The sequence below is a fragment of the Saccopteryx leptura genome, chromosome 3 (assembly GCF_036850995.1).
Source record: "Saccopteryx leptura isolate mSacLep1 chromosome 3, mSacLep1_pri_phased_curated, whole genome shotgun sequence".
Classification (NCBI taxonomy): Eukaryota; Metazoa; Chordata; class Mammalia; order Chiroptera; family Emballonuridae; genus Saccopteryx; species Saccopteryx leptura.
The window spans coordinates 44883758-44904616 of NC_089505.1; the positions used below are offsets into that span (position 1 = coordinate 44883758).

The following is a 20859-nucleotide window of genomic DNA, read 5'->3' on the forward strand; positions in this document are numbered from 1 at the left end:
TAGCATACTTCTCTCATTTCCCTAGTACAAGTCAAAGCATGTAGCTAAGCTGCTGGGGTAAGCCCTGGGCATAGAAACTATCTCTACACTCTATTTCCAGAAGCTCACAATCTTACACTCATAAGCAGAAAATACACCACAAATTTCAGAGACATGAGGCCAGTAATGAGGGCTTTTGTGTGCATGTGATCAAGAAAGGAAAGTGTATAAGAAACAACTTCAGAAATTAAGACAAATTGCTTTAGGAGGAAAATGTCCAAAAGCAAATTTCTGGACTGCCCAGCTTCTGTTTCAGTTCAGTTCACTAACCATAGATCAAGAACTTCCTGTAAGCCAAGCTCTGTGCTGTGCCCTTGAGACCCTGCTATCCATAAATAACATATATCTAGTGAACTTGATCTTAGACTGCCTTAACTCAGATAACTGACAAATTGTTATCATCGTAGCTGGCAACCTAAGAATGCTTTCTTGTATGTTTTTTCTTTCTGGTAGCAAAGCCTATTTCAGAACCTCTCCACTATAAGTCAGGAAACCTTTGATGGAAGACACAGTCCCAGATGTAAAATATCACCAAATCTGACATCACAAAGTTCATCACTGAAGAGTAAATTTGTCAGACAAGGAGTTTGTTCCCTGAAAGTTCATATTTTACCTTTAAGAAAATAGCATAACAAAATCATTTAAAATTGTTTTCTTGAAGAATTCTCTTTATATCTACTGGTTTATGCAAGACTCAGTCTTGAAGTACTTATTTAAAACAGATTTTTGTACTGTATGACCTAACAGTATAAAAATAGTCACAGGAAGAATGTTTATAAACTTCCTTTGCCCCATATGTTCTCATTCCCTCTCCTCCTTCCTAAATTAGAATTCTATTTTGTCGACAGAGAGGTTAATTCTGCTCCCTGATAACAAGTGCTGAGAAAGAAAGCAGGGGACTGAGGAGTAGTCAGAGTGTAACTGGATTAGGCAAGAGAGTGGTTTTAGGGCATGAGGAAAGTGGACAGGAAGAGAAAAAATATTTTATAAGTGCAGCTATGGCTATGGGTTTGTTTGTTTGTTTTTAAATCCTTTACAACCCCTCTACAGGCCTGGATAATCCTCAGTGATTTGGCTATTAAACTGCGCACTGGACCACACCCACTGAGGATGAACTAGGTGTGTCTGAGAATGGAAACGCTGCCAGACGTCCGTCAGAGCCTCTCAGCTCGCGGTGGCTCAGAAAGCAGCCCCCATGTGCACAGGTGAAAGCTCTGGAGAAGGATTTCACACTGATCAAAGCAGTGTAAAAATTTCCAAGATAAGGAAAATCAGGGGGAGAGGAAAGAATTGTTTCTGCTCAGGACGAAAGAGGGGAAGACCAGATAGGATGGAAAGGCATGAGAGCGACAAGGTTGCAGAGAGTTGGCCCTCGACCCAAACTCTGGTGTGGTAGATGGGGTGCATCACAGACAGGCTCAAAAGTGAGCACCCACACTAACCACTTGTGCCTGAAGTATGGAGACACGTGCGGACACGTGTGTTGTGGTTGCCGGCTGTTCTCCCTTCACATCCCCGAGTACCCCAGCCTGCATCCTTCTGGGGCATCCTGGTGTCGGTCAACGCAATGCCAGTTCACTTCGGGCAATCAAGAGACCCACTGGCAGTTTTTCCTGCCCCCCTCCCTCAGTAATCACTACAGACTTGTCAAAACCAAGGGGAACTGGTCACGTCCTACACAGACAATAGAGAAAATCAGGTTCCCTTCAAAGGTCTGATGAAAAAGTAATCTTGAAAGCAGTAGTAGAGGGAAAGCCAATTTTTTTTTCTGTTGACCTGAGCAAAAGACTTCAGGATGCTTCTCCACACTGCCTACCTGGCAAAGCCGACAAAGGTCAGAAAGTTTGGTTTTCTAAAAGTACATGGATGCACAATACAGCAGTCCCCCCTTATCCACGGGGGACATGTCCTGAGACCCCCAGTGGATTCCTATCATTGCAGGTGGTACCAACTCCTAAATCTACTATATTTTTCCTATTAATATGTACTTATAATAAAGCTTAAGTTATAAATTAGGCACAGGAATAGATTCACAACAATAAAACAGAATAATTATAACAATATACTGTAATAAAACTTATGTGAATGTGGTCTCCCTCTCTCAGAATATCTTATGATGCTGTACTCACCCTTCTTCTTGTGATGATGTGAAGTAAAAATACAAACAAAACACCTACATGATGAGATACAGTGAGGTGAATGACGTAGGCCTTGTGACGCAGTGTTAGTCTACCATGGACCTTCTGACGATGCGTGAAAAGCACTTTATGGCTTCTCTTTGTCAAATCCAGCTGCCTGCCTGCATCAGTGCTCTTGCACTTTGGCAGCACCATTGAGTAAAACAAGGGTTGCTTAGACACAGGCACTGGGATACCACAACAGGCACTCTGATAACCACGACGGCAACTGACTACTGGGCGGGGGCGTCCACAGTATGGACACCCTGACCCAAGGGGTAATTCACATTCGGTCGGGCAGGACAACAGAGCTGGACAGCACGCATTCATCACACTACTGAGTGGCGCACAATTTAAAACTGATTCTTTCTGGAATTTTTCTTTGAATATTTTTAGACCGAGATGAACTGCAGGTAACTGGAACTGGGGAAAGGGAAACTGTGAATATAGATAGGACTACTGTGCATTTGAACCACTTTTAGAGTAAAAAGAACACTGAGTCAAAGGAATATGTCTAACATCCTTGATTCCGGATTTGTATAGAAATACCCAATAAAATAAAAAAATATATGGGTTAATCTACATTCATTAATCATCTGTTAAATACTTGGGAAGTTCTGTGTACCAGTTACAGCTCCAGGTACCAGGAGGCAGCTGAATGTAAGGTAGACATGGCTTGTCCCTCCTTTTCTTACCTGAAACCTTGAAGAAGTGCCACTTACATGCCACAAAATGCCATGGCCTTTTGCTAAATAAACTACAAAAAGAATCCACTTAAGGAAAATATAAAGTCCTATTCAAAACTATGAAAAAGTTGCTGATAATACTCACTCTACTCTTCCTCACTTAAGTTTGAACATAGACCCAAGTGAAAGACGAGGCTGGCACCTAAACAATGAGCATAGTTAATGTCTTATTACTATATAGAAACCCCAAAGAATTATCAACTTATTAAAAATATAATTAAAGTTAAATTTTTATTTATTTATTCTTTAATGTACATTCGTCGAGCACCTGTTAGAGACAGATCATGTATATACTGCTGAGAATCACATGGAAAAGCAAAATTGATGAATTTGTTCTTTTACAAAGAAGTCATCCTTATAAACAGAATACTAAGCACACAGTATACAAGGGGCATTTTTTAGGTACCAACTGAGTTGTAAACTCAATAAGTGAAGTGGGTATCTTGGGTTTGCTACAGAAAGTTTCAATATAACCTGTTCAAAATGGAACTAATTATCTCTCCTTTAACCATGCTCCTGCTCCTCTGTCTTCTATTTCAGTTTATTGGAGTGCCTTTTATCACCCAAGCCAGCTCTTCTGTAGCTCTCCTTTTCCCAAAAGTTCTAAATTTAATAGCTCACCAACATTAATAGTTTCTAAGGCAGAATTGTCCCTTAAATCTAGCTCCTTCTGTTCATTCACAATGTCACTGCCTCTATTCAGGCCCTCTTCATCATTCATTTACCAGATGAACATGACCTTTCTTTTTCTTTCTCTCCATACCTAAGATCACCCTCCATACTGCCACCACAGTCCACATTTCTTTTCTCTGTTTCTTGTAAAGTACAGAATTATTGGCAAAGCGTGGAAGGCTCTGTACAACATCTTACAACTTAATGCCCAAGTGTTTGGTGATCATCTTGGACATTCCACCATTAGTCAAATTCACAATGCCTACTCAATCTCTTGATAGCTTTGCATAAACAGACACAGGTTCTGAAATAAACTTCTTCCATTTCCCTACACAACAAACTCCTACTCATTCTTTGAAGATCAACCCAGTAGATATAGTTGTTTTTTCTTTTGTATCCCCACTGACATGCTTCATTTTTCATTGGTTATGTCATTCATCATGCTTAATCTTAAGTATCTTCCCATACAGCTATCTTCTTCACCAAATTGTGGGCTTTGTAAGAGCAGGGACAATGTCTTATTTATCTTTGTATTTCTAGTACTCAGCAGAGTTCCTAGAACCCAGTGAGTTCTCAATGAATAACTAATGAAAGAATGAATGGATGGATGTAGAAAAGAGAAAGAAAAAATACATTCTATCAGAGAAGTCAGGAAATATACACTTCATAGATGATATTGGATTTCAGCTTCATTTTCAGAGATGGTATAAGAGTTAGACAGGAAGAAACGAGACAGAGAGTTTCCATGTAGGGATAATTATGTGAACAAGAGCACAAGAGTTTAAGTAGAGATGATTTAAAAAAAAGTCTGAAGGTCTGTTTGGCTGAAACAAATTACCATGACTAACATCTGTAGACTTTAGGCTCTCCCTGGCCTGTTGGCTCAGTGGATATATAGTATCAGCCCAGTGTGAGGCCATCCCAGGTTCAATCATAGGTCAGGGCACACAGGAGAAAAGACCATCTGCTTCTCTCCCCTTCTCTCTCTCTCTTCCCTTCTACAGCCAGTGGCTCAATTGGTTCAAGCATCATTCCTGAGTGCTGAGGATAGCTCGGTTGGTCTAAGTGTCAGCTTCAGGCGCTGAGGATAGCTCAGTTGATTTGAGCATCGGCCACGGGCAGGGGTTGCTAGGTGGATCCTGGTCAGGGTGCATGTGGGAGTCTGTCTCTCTATTCCATTCCTCTCACTTTAAAAAATTTTTTGAAAGAATTTGAGAAAATGATGCATTATAAACAGGAAACAGACATTCAAATAATCATGAAATTCTCATCAGAAAGCATGGAAGTCAGAAAACCTCAGAATCAAAATCATACAAAATTTGTTTTGTGTCCACAGTAGAAATGAATTAGAAACTGATATTATTAAGATACCTAAGAAATCTTCAAGTATTTGGAAATTAAACCACATTTCTAAATGATATATGAATCAACAGTACAAGGGAGATCATAAAAGATTTTCAACTGATAATAAACTACAACATATCACAATTAGTGAGATACAGCTAAAGTAGTGGTTATTGGAAAACATATATATATGTATTAGAAAAAAAAACTACAATCAACAACCTAAAGTTCCTGTTTAAGAAATTAAAAAAATAAGAGCAAGGTAAACTCAAAGTAAGTCAAAGGAAGAAAATAACAAAAGTAAAAAAAAAAAAAGCAGGAATAAATGGAATAGAAAGCAACAGAAAAAATGAACAAAGCTAAAGTGGTTTCCTTTTTGAAAGGATCAACAAAGTTGACCAACTTCTAGCTACATTGGTTAAGAAAAAAGAAAGAATTAAGAGTACTAATATCAGGAAAGATTTATCAATGTAGATCTTACAGATATTGTAAGATCTTACAGATATTGTAAGATAATAAGAGAATACTAAAAACGATTTTATACCAAACAATTTGACAACTATTGATTAGATGAAATGGGCAAATTGAAGGTTATAACTCAGTGAAATGGACACAAGAAGAAACTTAAACTGAATAGCCTTAATCTATTAAAGATATTGAATTCCATATTGAAAAGTGTTCTCCAAGAAAATTCCAGGCCCAAATATTTTTACCAATACATTCTAAGAAACATTTAAGGAAGAAATAATGTGAATCTTACACAAACTTTTTCAGAAATTAGAAAAGTAGGAGATACTACTCAACTCGTTTGATAAGGCCATATAATCCAATTCCAAAATCTGAGTAAGATTATAACTTAATTCTTAATAAAGTTGTAAAATTATAAAAGTGAAGCTCTATTACTTTCTGCCCCTGTAACAAAGTCTTGTACTATACACAAATGACTTACAGAAAGGCCTCGGAGGACCTGATTATTATACAGCTTCAGGTGAAACAGATAGTATAACATGTATTCTCTGGATAATTTTTTAATGATTTTGCTTTATAGCCAGGACACTACAACCCTTAGGTCAAATCCAGCTCAAGTCTGTTTTTGTATTGCTTGAAGGCTAAAAGACAATTTTCACATTTTAAAAATGATTTTTTTTTAAATAAGTAAGTGATAGTGACTATATGTGGCCTGCAAAGCCTACAATATTTATTCTTTGATGGTCACACAAAAAGTTTGTTATCCTTATTAAAATAAAAACTTTATGACAGTAAGTAATTTTATTGTTCTACTATCGGGAGGGAGCAAGCAAACCTTTCAGAAACATGGACACCTGCCAGCTCTCCTGTCGTGGCTTCCTTCCACTTAGCTTCTGCCCCCTATTGATTGATTGAGTGATTCAATAAATATATAGGTGGGCCTTATTATATATTAGTCACCATACTATCATATCTGCAATATAATGACAAAACAAGATAGGCAATCCTGTCCCTAATGAGCCTACAGGTTCTACAGAGGTCTCCGTGTTTACTGAGTGAATGACTCCATTGTTCCAGCGTGGTTTCCCCAGGGCCATGAGGATAACAACGCTTAGGGAAGCCTGGCACAGCTTCCTCGGCTTTTCACTGCTGGGCGTACTCTGTACTCTGCACTGGATGTCACACTTCCCTGCACCTAAGATTTCCCATCATTATAACATAAGGCTGATAATATGCTTTAAGATAAAAGATGAATGTATACAATGAAAAGATGTTATGGTAGTCTTATAACATCCTCAATTGGATGTTTCAAAATTGTCAACTGTCCTTGTCTCAAATTGAAGCTTTTTAAAAAATCTAAAACAAGTTAGGGCAAATGTTCATATAGAAAATAATACAATAATTAATAAATAATAATACAAAAATAAACTCTGTGTTTTATGCATTCACAACTGTGAACCTACCTTTGTCGCACCCTGTATTTAAAATAAAATTAAGACACTTGAGTATTAGGGAAAGATAATGCTGAGGAGTTTTTTTTTAATTCGCCCAAAAATAACTCCCTATTTTAAAGTTAACATCAAAATCTCCAGATCAAAAGCATTTGTATCTTACTGTGTAAAAAAGCATTAGGTAACATTTACTTAGCCACTGGTAATTATTTTGAGTTTTAAATCTAGAGAGTACAAGAAAGATTCTCAAAAGGAATCAATGACAGCATTAATGTGGGTAGAAAAAAAATGTCATTTAACAAAATGCAACTGAGGATATTCTCTGGGTAAAGTACTTGGAATCAATTATTTATTCCATAAAATAGAAAAATTTGATGAAAAGAAGACCCACCAGAGGGAAGATTATGCACAAGTGCTGAATGAGACAGTCAGGTATATAAGGCAATGTGGTGAACAAAATAATTAGAATGACTTGGAGTTGCCAAAAAAAAAGAAAAGAAAAGAAAAAGAAAAAAGGCACCAAAGCCTGACCTTGTAGTCCTCCAGTGCACTGGGAACTACAGAGTCACGTGGACAAACTGCTCAAGACACAAACTGCTGTCAAGAGAAGAGGGAGAGGCAGTCAAGCAGGACTAACCTTCCGAGTCCCCTTCACACAGAGCTTTTATTGATCAGAGAGAGAAACTTTGTTATAAGAACAAAGGTAGCAGGAGTGCAAGGGAGGGAGATCAGGTGATAAGGGGAAAGACTGACTAATGGACTGCTTGTTGACATGGAAAAAGAGCTAGGGTCAGTACATTCTTCTTCTTTGACTATACAGTACTTAACAAGCACAAAGGAAGGGGCAATCTAGAAATCTCTAGGCTAATTTCCTAAAGCCCACTCACATGCATTCCTTTGTGTCTGCACAAAGGTCATTCACACAGTTTCTTGGTGTTTGCATCCAAGAAACCTGTTTTCTTATGTTTGCAACAGGGGATCACATTCACGTCACCATTAACACTCAGGACTTTTTAACTAAAGCTCCCTAATCCAAGTTACAGAGGGTTCAGAATTAGATGGTGATTCCTTACGTGACCTGTGGCGGCACAGTGGATAAAGCATTGACCTGGAACCCTGAGTTCATCTGTTCAATACCCTGGGCTTGCCTGATCAAGGAGTATATGGGAGTTGATGCTTCCTGCTCCTCTCTCCATCTCTCTCTCCCTCTCTTTCTCCTCTCTCTCTCTCTCTCTCTCTTTCTCTCTCAAAATGAATTAAAAAAATATTTTAAAAAATGTTACCAAAGACAAAAGTGAAAGAAGGCTAATGGCACATCATCCACTAGCTTTAGTTCCCAGAAGAGGACAAATTTGAAAAAGATAAGAAAAGTCAAACAGGAATGATTAGTAGACTCAAGAAGTTCACTGAAGGAAAAGGTATTTTAAATGACCTAAAATACAGATAAAAGGAATCAAGGGCAAGAAACTGACTTGGCTCATGAAAGGTATTTGTAAGTAAAGATTTTCCCTGACAAATCTACTGATGACAAATTACAGCCTGGGAAATGCAGCAGATGGAATTTACCAAATAGCTTTTAAAAAAATACCAACAACCTTCCTAACAATCATTTTCATTACATAGGAATCACTTCTAACAGTTAAATTAGGTTGGGAGAGAAACAACCTACACTGTATAGAAATTGTTTAAGGTTTGACTTTTTATTTATTTTTTATTTTTTTTTAATCTTTTTTCTTTTTTTTGTATTTCTCCGAAGCTGGAAACGGGGAGAGACAGTCAGACAGACTCCCGCATGCACCTGACCAGGATCCACCCGGCACGCCCACCAGGGGCGACGCTCTGCCCACCAGGGGGCGATGCTCTGCCCCTCCGGGGCATCGCTCCGCCGCGACCAGAGCCACTCTAACGCCCGGGGCAGAGGCCAAGGAGCCATCCCCAGCGCCCAGGCCATCTCTGCTCCAATGGAGCCCTGGCTGCGGGAGGGGAAGAGAGAGACAGAGAGGAAGGAGGGAGTGGAGAAGCAAGTGAGCGCCTCCCCTATGTGCCCTGGCCGAGAATCGAACCCGGGTCCCCCCGCACACCAGGCTGACGCCCCACCGGCCAGGGCCAAGGTTTGACTTTTATTATTACTTCTACAGCCAAAGAGGGAAAGAGAAAAGAGGGAAGAACAAAAGGGTGGACAGATGTTTGAAGTTGTCATCTGTTCAGCTCCACTCCCTTGAGGGCAGAGACTGTGAAATCCTCATGGGTCCAACCCCAAACACATTGTCAGATGTAAATAGATAATTAACCAAGGTTTTGAAATAAATATGACTAAATTAATGAAAAATAGACAAATCTCCACTTTACTTTGTTGTTATAGCTGTAAACTGGCCTGTTCTCACCCCTCTTTGTGTCCTCTTTCGTTTTTTTCTGTTAAATATTCAATAATTGTGGATATCAGAACTTAAAATATGAAGGAAATCTAAAAAAAAGCCTTTTTCTCCAGTGGGTTGCAAAGATAAATAACCAAAGAAAGAAAATAGCCCTGGGTTTATTGGGCTAAATTAAGCATCCATTTTAAATACATTGTGAAATATTTTACTCTCTCTCACACACACACACACACTCGCACAAATTCTTCCTCTCAAATAGCTATCTAGGTAACAGTTGTGGGTAACCATAGTTCTGGGTAAGAACTCCAGCCATGCTTTATTTATGTTTTATTAGCATTTCTATTCATCAGGTATCCACTGGAAGCAGCCTCAGACTAACCAATTAATATAACAATTCTTAGCTCCAGTAGAACCTCCCAGCAGGTCCATCCAAACACATAAGAACCTGGAATCCCCTCACCTCTCAGAGCTGTGTGAATCTTTTGCTAAAATTAATTATCTGTAAATTAGCTAACATGACTGTAGACCTCATACCTGGCCTCAAAAGTATTAATGTTTCATTAGAAACAATGTAATTTAAGACAGTCATTTAAAACTACTGCTAAGTTTTAGATTTGGGGGATAAAGAGACCAGGCTTTTAAAAAAATAATAAGAGATAAAGGTGGACAGTTATATTCTAAATCACACCTACCCCCAAAAAGATACTGACTTCTTACTTCTCCTTTCATTGTATTTAAAAAGAAATTCCACATCAATTGTAACAACTGCACCATTCTGGAATGTTAATAATGGGGGACTATTTGTATGTATGGACTAAAAGTATATGAAAACTCTGTACTTTTTGCTCAATTTTGCTGCAAACCTAAAACAGCTCTAAAAAATAAAGTATAAATAAATAAATAAATAAATTCTGAAGACCTGAATATTTTACATACTATTACAGGAAAAAGAAAAAGACCTAGTTAGAGGATCTTTGTTTTTGAAGAGTGAGACAGGGAATGACTCTATGTGTTAAAGATGACGGACTGTTTCTTAGATTCCAGAATCAAAGAAAGCTTCCAATGGAGAACAGCAACATATCACCAAGAATCTCTCATTTTATAAATTCTATGAGAGAGAATCTCAGGCAGAGGGATATCCTACAAATCGGTGTGATTGTTTGGGATGCAATGCATAACTGCAGGAAATGACTGTGTCTCCATCTCCTCTCCCCTCCTGCCCAACTTCCCTCTCACAAGAATCTTCACAGTCCTTACTTATTGCTCCCGGGCAGCTGTTTGTGCCTCAGTAACTCTGTTTTCTTTTGAACACCCTCAGCCAAACTGAGGTATGCTCTATGTGGCTTCTACTTGTTTCTCCAAAACCACACAGAATCATGCTCTGCTCTTCCAGAATGGGTCAGAACAGCAAGCGTTCTGCCCAAGACTCCTTTTGTGGTGGGGAACCACTGCCCAAAATGAGCAGAGAAGGGAACTGTGCTGACGTGCTGACACTGATGGGAAGCACAAAACCAGAAACCCTCTCTGGATGGCCTCATGTGAATGCCCCACCCCAGGAACTGCACACTGTCAGAGCACCGCCAGAAACAATCTGAGACACACACCTCTGTCCTCACCTCCTACTCCTTCCCTTCCCGCCCAACTGGCCTTGTTCTGCAAACTTGTGATGTGCGACTGCTCCAGCCCCCATGGCTTTGCATTTGGAATGTGATTCTCCTTAAGGGAAGCATGGTTGGATTCTTCACCTCCTCTCTTTAATGTGTCATCTATCCATTATGTACCACAGCTTTTTTTTACCACTCATCTACTGGTGGGCACTTGGGCTGCTTCCAAATCTTGGCGATTGCTAATGATGCTGCAATGAACATATGGGTGCATTTACTCTTTTGAATTAGTGTTTCAGCATTTTTTTGGACATATTCCCAGAAGTGGAATCACTGGGTTGAAAGACAGTTCCATTTTTAATTTTTTGAGGTAGCTTCATACTGCTTTCCACAGTGGCTGCACCAATCTGCATTTCAACCAACAGTGCAGGAGGGTTCCCTTTTTTCTATACCCTCGCCAACACTTGTTTGTTGATTTATTGATGATAGTCATTCTGACAGGTGTCAGGTGATATTTCATTATGGTTTTAATTTGCATTTCTCTGATGATTTCTTAATTGGATTGTTTGGGTTTTTTGATGTTGAGTTTTATAAGTTCCTTATAAACTTTGGGTATTAAGCCTTTATCAGATGTATTGGTGAGTATGTTCACACATTCAGTGGGTTGTCTTGTCATTTTGTTGATGGTTTCCTTTGTTGTGCAAAAACTTTTCATTTGATGTAGTTCCATTTGTTTATTTTTGTTTTATTTCTCTTGCCGAGGATAATATATCAGAAAAACATATTGCTATAAGATATGCTGAGATTTTACTACCTGTATTTTCTTCTAGAATTTGTATGGTTTTGAGTCTAACATATAAGACTTCTATCTATTTTGAGTTTATTCTTGTATACGGTGAAAGAAAGTGATCCAGTTTCATTTTTGCACATATCTGTTCAATCCTCCCAACATCATTTATTATATAGACTATTTTTATCCTATTGTATGTTCTTGACTCTTTGTCAAATATTAATTGACTATAAAGGTGTGGGTTTATTTCTGGGCTCTCTATTCTGTTCCACTGATCTATATGTCTGTTTTTATGCCAGCACCATGATGTTTTTATTACTATGACCTTGTAGTATTGTTTGATATTGGGTAGTGTAATTCCTCAGACTTTGTTCTTCTTCCTCAAGATCGCTGTTGTTATTCAGGGTACATTTACCAATTGAATACTATGTGGCCGAAAAAGGAAGAAAATCTTACCTTTAGCGACAGTATGAATGGACCTGGAGCTTATTATGTTAAGTGAAAGAAGCCAGTCAGAGAAACACAAGTACAATATGATGTAGAAGCTAAAAAATAAATAAACTAATAAACAAAACAGAAACAGAATCATAGATATAGACAATAGACTGACAGCTGTCTAGGGGGATGGGAGTTGAGGGGCTGAATAAAAAGGTGAAGGGATTCAGCAAAGAAAAAAATTGCAGATGCAGACAACAGTGTGAGCATTGCAGGAAGGAAAGGGGGTGGAGAGGGGGAGGAGGGCAGAAAAGAGATAGATGGTGATGGAAGACTTGACTTGGGGTGGTGAACACACAATGCAATATACAGATGATGAACTGTAGAGTTGTGCATCTGACACCTGTATCATTTTATTAACCAATGTCACCTTAATAAATTCAATAAAGTTTTTTAATCACTAGGACAATTATTGTACATATATAAAAATCATCTATCCCAGACCACCCTTAGAATTTACCTCTTCAACACATTTATTTCCTTTCTGTACTTTACTTTCGTCCCTAATACTTATAACACCACACTTAATGTGGTCTATAAACTTTACTGATTTGTTTATCTTCTCTCTCCCCTCACTGCAAGGGAACCTCCAGGAAGGACAGGGCTGCAAATCCCAGTATGTAGGAAAAGCTGCATATTATAGTTTCCCTCTTTAGAGTTCAGTAATTCACATTATTGGCATGTTGAAGGCTGCTAATATTGTAAAAAAGAAACAGTTTGAACTTTTTCCGTAACAAAATGCTTTTAACTTTTTAAACCTTTGTAAACAGCCCTGGCCAGCTGGCTCCGTGGTAGAATGTCAGCCCAGCATGTGGATGTTCCGGGTTCAATTCCTGGCCAGGGCACACAGGAGAAGCAATGATCTGCTTCTCCACCCTTCCCCCGCTCCTTCCCCTCCTGCAGCCAAGACTCCATTGGAGCAAAGTCGGCCCAGCACTGAGGATGGCTCCATGGCCTCTGCCTCAGGAGCTAGAATGGCTCTGGTTGCAATGGAGCAACATCCCAGATGGGCAGAGCATCGCCCCCTAGTGGGCATGCTGGGTGGATCCCAGTTGGGCGCACACTGGAGTCTGTCTCTCTGCCTTTCCTCTTCTCACTCCAGAAAAATAACAAACAAACAAAAAAATACCAAAAGAACCTTTGTGAACATTTATTAACAGCTATCAGAACACTCAATGTGGGAAACAGCTAAGAGATAGTACCTTCTTCTTTCTCCTGTATTCTGTTTCCTTCTTCCCTGTTAGTCTTCAAAGTCACAAAGGCATTCTTCCAAACAAATATAATAGTTTTTTGTGGATTCTTATTCTGGTTGTCTCTACCCTATATAGCTAGATAATCAGTGGATCCTTCTCCAAACTCCCCATTTGTTCACCTACCATCTGTTCTGTTGGTTCTGCTAGTTCTCTAAACATTCTCTCTCAGTTTCCTTCCACTGTTTCTTATCTATCCTTTACTTTTTAACTCTATGCACCTCCAAAAGTTAAATCCGTGTCGTCCTTTTCTTTTTTCATTTTTTGTTAGCCTTAAAAAGACTGCTCTTATATTTTCAACTATCACTTCTCTAATGATTCTCACTCTAACCCAAACCCTGGATCCTACTTCCAAAGACTAACTTAAAATCAATCTCCATCTTTTGCAAAAGAACACAAGTGTAAAAGCCAATACCTTCACCATCTTAAACTGAATCTTCACCCCAAACTTCCCTATTTCTGCTACTAAACACGCCGTGTTCCTTGTCCACAGACCTGAAATGTCAAACGTGTACCAGTCATTCCTCCTGCCTTTGTACTGTATATCCAAGACATACTTTTTGAAGTATAAGCTTCACCCACCTGCTTACTCTTCTGTGTTAATCATACTATTTCCTTACTTCTATCCTTCCATCTACTTATTTTCACTAATGTCATTAGAGTATCTCTAGGGCCTCAGTATTTTGAATAAGACTGAAAATGAAAAATAGAAACAATATTACAAAAAAATAGTCTCATTAATGTTCATTACAGTAGAAAATAAGTAAAAAAAAGAATACAGAAGACAAGAGAAACAGAGAACTTTATCCCATCTCTTAAGGAGTTCTGTCTCCCAGCCAACTATTTATATGCACTAAGAGAATGGAGGAAGTCTTTGGAGATAAGGAAATAAAAAAATCCAAGTCCATATTCAGTTTTATATTTGACTATGAAATCTCAGTATTCAAAAACCATTTCATAAAATAACTTGGCACCACATTAAACAATCAAATCAAAATGGATCACAGACCTAAAGGTAAATCCAAAACCTAAAAATAAAACTTCTAGAAAAAATATAAGGACTGACCAGGTGGTGGCGCAGTGGATAGAGCGTTGGACTGGGACCTGGAGGACCCAGGTTTGAAACCCTGAGGTTACCAGCTTGAGCACAGACTCATCTGGTTTGAGCAAGGCTCACTAGCTGGAGCCCAAGGTTGCTGGTTTGAGCAAGGGGTCACTCGGTCTGCTGTAGCCCCCCAGTCAAGGCACATATGAGAGAGCAATCAATGAACACCTAACGTGCTACAACAAAGACGTGATGCTTCTCATCTCTCCCCTTTCCTATCTGTCTGTCCCTATCTGTCTTTCTCTTTCTCGGTCTCTGTCACAAATATATATGTATAAATATATTTTTTCATATATATATATATATATATATATATGAAAAAAATTTTTTTTGTATTTTTCTGAAGCTGGAAACGGGGAGGCAGTCAGACAGACTCCCACATGTGCCCGACCGGGATCCACCCGGCACGCCCACCAGGGGGCAATGCTCTGCCCATCCGGGGCGTCGCTCTGTCGCGACCAGAGCCACTCTAGCGCCTGGGGCAGAGGCCAAGGAGCCATCCCCAGTGCTGGGGCCATCTTTTTCTCCAATGGAGCCTTGGCTGCGGGAGGGGAAGAGAGAGACAGAGAGGAAGGAGAGGGGAGGGGTGGAGAAGCAGATGGGCACCTCTCCTGTGTGCCCTGGCCGGGAATCGAACCCGGGACCTCTGCACGCCAGGCCGATGCTCTACCACTGAGCCAACCGGCCAGGGCGTATATATGAAAATTTTTGTGATATCCTTGGGTTGAGCAAAGAATTATTAGATAAGACACAAAAAAAAGTATAAACAATAGGGAAAAAATATAAATTTGACTTTATCAAATCAAAAATATTTGCTCTTTAAAAAAAATTTTGCTCTTTGAAAGTCATTGTTAAGAGAACAAAAAGACAAGCCACAGAATGGAAAGAAAAAAAATTACAAGGGCATATCAGATAAAAGCTCATATATCAATATAAGGTATATGAAGAATTTACATCCAATCAACAGGAAGATAACCCAGTTTTAAAAAGTAGGAGGGGAGGAAAATTTGACAGTCACTTAGCCAAAGAAGAGATATAGATGGCCAATTAGCAAATTAAAATAATGTTTATCATGGACCTGGGTTTTAAAGAGCATTTTATGAATTTGACTCCACAGGCAAGAGAAGTGAAGGCAAAAATTAATGAATGGGACTACATCAGACTAAGAAGTTTTTGCTCAGCAAGAGAAACTGATAACAAAATAAACAGAAAGCCAACTAAATGGGAAATGATATTTTCAAACAACAGCTCAGATAAGGGCCTAATATCCAAAATATACAAAGAACTCATAAAACTCAACAACAAACAAACAAACAATCCAATAAAAAAATGGGAAGAGGACATGAACAGACACTTCTCCCAGGAAGAAATACAAATGGCCAATAGATATATGAAAAGATGCTCATCTTCTTAAGCTATTAGAGAAATGCAAATCAAAACTGCAATGAGATACCACCTCACACCTGTTAGATTAGCTATTATTAACAAGACAGGTAATAGCAAATGTTGGAGAGGCTGTGGAGAAAAAGGAACCCTCATCCACTGTTGGTGGGAATGTAAAGTAGTACAACCATTATGGAAGAAAGTATGGTGGTTCCTCAAAAAACTGAAAATAGAACTACCTTATGACCCAGCAATCCCTCTACTGGGTATATACCCCCAAAACTCAGAAACATTGATACGTAAAGACACATGCAGCCCCATGTTTACTGCAGCATTGTTCACAGTGGCCAGGACATGGAAACAACCAAAAAGCCCGTCAATGGATGACTGGATAAAGAAGATGTGGCACATATACACTATGGAATACTACTCAGCCATAAGAAATGATGACATCGGATCATTTACAGCAAAATGGTGGGATCTTGATAACATGATACGAAGCGAAATAAGTAAATCAGAAAAAACCAGGAACTGCATTATTCCATACGTAGGTGGGACATAAAAGTGACACTAAGAGACATTGATAAGAGTGTGGGGGTTATGGAGGGGGGGAGGGGGGAAAGGGAGAGGGAAAGGGGGAGGGGGAGGGGCACAAAGAAAACTAGATAGGCCCTGGCCGGTTGGCTCAGCGGTAGAGCGTCGGCCTAGCGTGCGGAGGACCCGGGTTCGATTCCCGGCCAGGGCACACAGAAGAAGCGCCCATTTGCTTCTCCACCCCTCCGCCGCGCTTTCCTCTCTGTCTCTCTCTTCCCCTCCCGCAGCCAAGGCTCCATTGGAGCAAAGATGGCCCGGGCGCTGGGGATGGCTCCTCGGCCTCTGCCCCAGGCGCTAGAGTGGCTCTGGTCGCAATATGGCGACGCCCAGGATGGGCAGAGCATCGCCCCCTGGTGGGCAGAGCGCCGCCCCATGGTGGGCGTGCCGGGTGGATCCCGGTCGGGCGCATGCGGGAGTCTGTCTGACTGTCTCTCCCTGTTTCCAGCTTCAGAAAAATGAAAAAAAAAAAAAAAAAAAAAAAAAAAAAAAGAAAACTAGATAGAAGGTGACAGAGGACAATCTGACTTTGGGTGATGGGTATGCAACATAATTGAACAACGAGATAACCTGGACTTGTTATCTTTGAATATATGTATCCTGATTTATTGATGTCGCCCCATTAAAAAAATAAAATAAAAAAAAATAATGTTTAATATCATTAACTAATTAGGGAAATGAAAAGTAAAATTACAGTGAGATACCACTACACACATACTAGAAGGTCAAAAATTAAAATGACTGACCATACCAAGTGTTTGTGAGAACGCAGAGGAACTGGAACTCTCAGACACTGCTGGTGAGAACACAAAAGGGCACCGCCATTGTGGAAAAGAGTTTGGTGGGTTTCTTAACCGAGTTAAACAAACTTTCACCATATGACACAGCAATCCCACTCCTAGGTCTTCATCACAAATGAAGGAAAGCATGTCCATGCAAAGGCCTGCATGTAAATGTTTACAGCAACCTTTCCACAACTGTCAAAAGCTAGAAACAACCCAAAGTACATCAACTGGTGAATAGACAGACAAATCAAATGACTCTGTGCTAAAAAGGAATAAACTGCTGATACACATGTTGACAAGAACAAATCTTAAAACATTAGGTTAAATAAGAAAAGTTTGATACAAAAGGTTATATGCTGATTCTAATGTATATTCTACTTAATTCATTATGGAAAAATCAGAGACAGAAATCAGATCAATGGTTGCCAGGGGCTAGTGCTGGGAAAAGGGACCGGCTACAAAAGGGCTACAAAAAACTTTTTGGAGAGATCGGAATGTACCATATCTCTCGACAGTGATAGTGATTACACAGCTGAATGCATTTGTCAAAGCTCATTGAACTTAATACCTAAAAACAGTTCATTTTGCTGCATACCACTAAATAAGCTTTACTTTTAAAAAATCAAGATGTATTTTCAAAATAAGAAAAAAGAGGTCAGCGGTAGAGCGTCGGCCTAGCGTGCGGAGGACCCGGGTTCGATTCCTGGCCAGGGCACACAGGAGAAGCGCCCATTTGCTTCTCCACCCCTCCGCCGCACTTTCCTCTCTGTCTCTCTCTTCCCCTCCCGCAGCCAAGGCTCCATTGGAGCAAAGATGGCCCGGGCGCTGGGGATGGCTCTGTGGCCTCTGCCCCAGGCGCTAGAGTGGCTCTGGTCGCAATATGGCGACGCCCAGGATGGGCAGAGCATCGCCCCCTGGTGGGCAGAGCGCCGCCCCCTGGTGGGCGTGCCGGGTGGATCCCGGTCGGGCGCATGCGGGAGTCTGTCTGACTGTCTCTCCCCGTTTCCAGCTTCAGAAAAATGAAAAAAAAAAAAAAAAGAAAAAGAAAAAAAAAAGAAAAAAGAGGGCAGATCTTGTTTTTCTTATCCCAACATCCTCAATCGCTTCTGTCCCCAACCATCTACATCCTGAAAATAATTTCTGTGTCAGCTTAGTGACACACTCTTAAATCCTTCAAATAGTAAGAACAAGGTTAAGACTGGGCCTAAAAGTTTTCTTCTGCGAACAAAATAGGAGTAAAAATTTACTTTGCTAATTTTCAACAACTCTGGGATTCACAAGGCAGGTATTGACAGAACAAAAAATTGAGCAGAGCACCAACAGTGACGTCAGTCTTCTTATTGCACGTCCTAAAGCCAGAATGACTTTTTTCCTTTAAAAAAATCATAAGCTAATATTAAACCGCATCAATAAAAGAAGTATAGCCACCACTTAAACTAAATATATTGTCTATAAATCTACACCGAAAGAAATCAGCAGTTACAGTCAAATTGAAATACTTGCCCATCCCCATCGTGGCATTTATTTTCCTGCCTCCGAGTCCTGCTCAGTGTGTCCTATGCACAGGTCACACCACCCTCTCCATCTCATGATATCTGACTTCTTTTTGTCCTTCAAGGTCCATTTCTTACACGGAAAAGTTCGGGAGTTTTTCAAACATCCTCCAGACTGCAGTGTGCTCTGCCTTTTGTGAACTGCCATAGTGCTTCATCTACATCCATCTACGGTTCTTACATTTCTGTAGTGCATGGGTCCTGACAACATTAACCTGCTGGGTTGTAAGCTGATGGAGACTGCAGCCTGTGTGACAGTCATCCTCAAACCTTCTCACAATATCTAGCGCAGGTACCCAACAAACATATGTTGAATGACTGAAGATTAAATTTTTACTTTATTTGGTGTGATAACAGAAAATTTGGTGCAATCACAGAAAATGGTTCATTTAAATATTTGACAGTTGTTTCAAGGTAATAGACTTATTCTAAATATAAGATGTCCCCTAGTATCTTTTAAAAGCATATCATATTTATTTGGAAACTCTCAGGTAAAATAGATACAAATTCAACTGGAAGCATTCCCAAAGGCCAAAGCTAAAACACTTTAAATAGCAAAATAAATGAGGTAGTATGAAATTATAAGCAAAAATATAAAAGATATGTCTTTGAGTTCTTACTGACACAAATATATTATTGAATGAATAAATAAATGGGAAAATACATGATCTTTCATGCAGAAGAATTCTAAATAGTTATGCCACCCTCGGGAAAATGGAACAGATATAAGATATATATATACACCAATACAAATAACCTTAGTATATCTAATATTTTTTATAAAATTTCTTAAATATATAATTTTTAAAGGATTGCTTCATTATTGCATGTGATTCCTTTCACCTGAAATTCACAAATAATGCATTTTTATACTGAAAGCCATTAAAAATGTGTAAATTATTTGTAGCAATTCACTCTGTGGTCAGCATCATCTAAAATAAATTCCACATAAGATGACTGACATTTTCCCTTTTATCCTTCCCTCTTACAAAAAAGAGAAACTATATTTTTCTATTAGGGAAAAAAAAAGACTTTAAATTCTTAATTTTTACAACTATCCTTCTAAAATAATTTGGAAAGAAATCGATACTGGTAAGACTTAGTCATTTTCCATTTTTAAAATTATGTTTTTTGTTTTGATCTTAATGAGCTTTCTTGTATAAATTTTGTCCATATTGATTATAGCATAGTAGAAAGAACTGGTAAAGGGTGGTGTTTTGTTTAGTTAGTTGGTTTTTTTTGGAGGAAGGAGGAAATAGCATATTTGGAGGTTGTGGGAGTGATGTTTAGATTCTCACCAGATATGCCCAGCTATTTGATTGACTCGAGTGAACCACAGCTCGGGGTCTCCAATTTCTCATGTATAGAATGAAAAGATTATAATTCACGGTCACTTATCTCCAAATTCATGCTACTGTAAAAATTCTGAAGTCTGAGTGCATTTCACATTTGCCTTTTAAATATGTGTGGTAAGTCTGTGACATTAGAGCCCCTCAAGTGCAGACTCTTTGAAATGAATAAAAATGAAGAGAAGAGTTTATGTCTCAGCAACAGAAGCAATGTTACAGAAGATATAACTCATTGCGATCAGCATACCTAACACAAGTGTGATTTCAAATTTTGTTTCTTATTCCCTTGACGATGGGAATGGTCTTCAATAAGATAACAAACAACCTCTGTTTGCGCCACAGAAAGAAGCCAGCATTCAGACATTCAAATAGAAAGAAAGGGATGAAGAATCAAGTTTCTTAAGCTTGTATGAAAACAAAGAATTTTAGGACAACAGCGCTTCCGATGATGACGTTAATATTATATTGCTCGAGAACTCGCCACAGCTGTCACAGAGCAGGCACTGTAATATAGCGCTTGCGGCCAGAGAGATCAGCTTTTCCATTTAAACAGGCACAGATGAATACCAAGGGTCAGCACCTTAAATATATCATGCCACCACATTCTTTCCTTGCCCAACACTTCCCTAGCATCCATCATTTTTATTACCTTAGTTATTTATGTTTGACAAAAGAAGAAGAG

General features: G+C 39.2%; 1 protein-coding gene across 1 annotated transcript in view; it reads right to left on the reverse strand.

Moving 5' to 3' along the window:
* The window catches only part of SLC35F1 (solute carrier family 35 member F1), a 412607-nt gene that overhangs the window by 279666 nt on the left and 112082 nt on the right, over positions 1–20859 (reverse strand). The gene's annotated exons all lie outside the window — the stretch shown is intronic.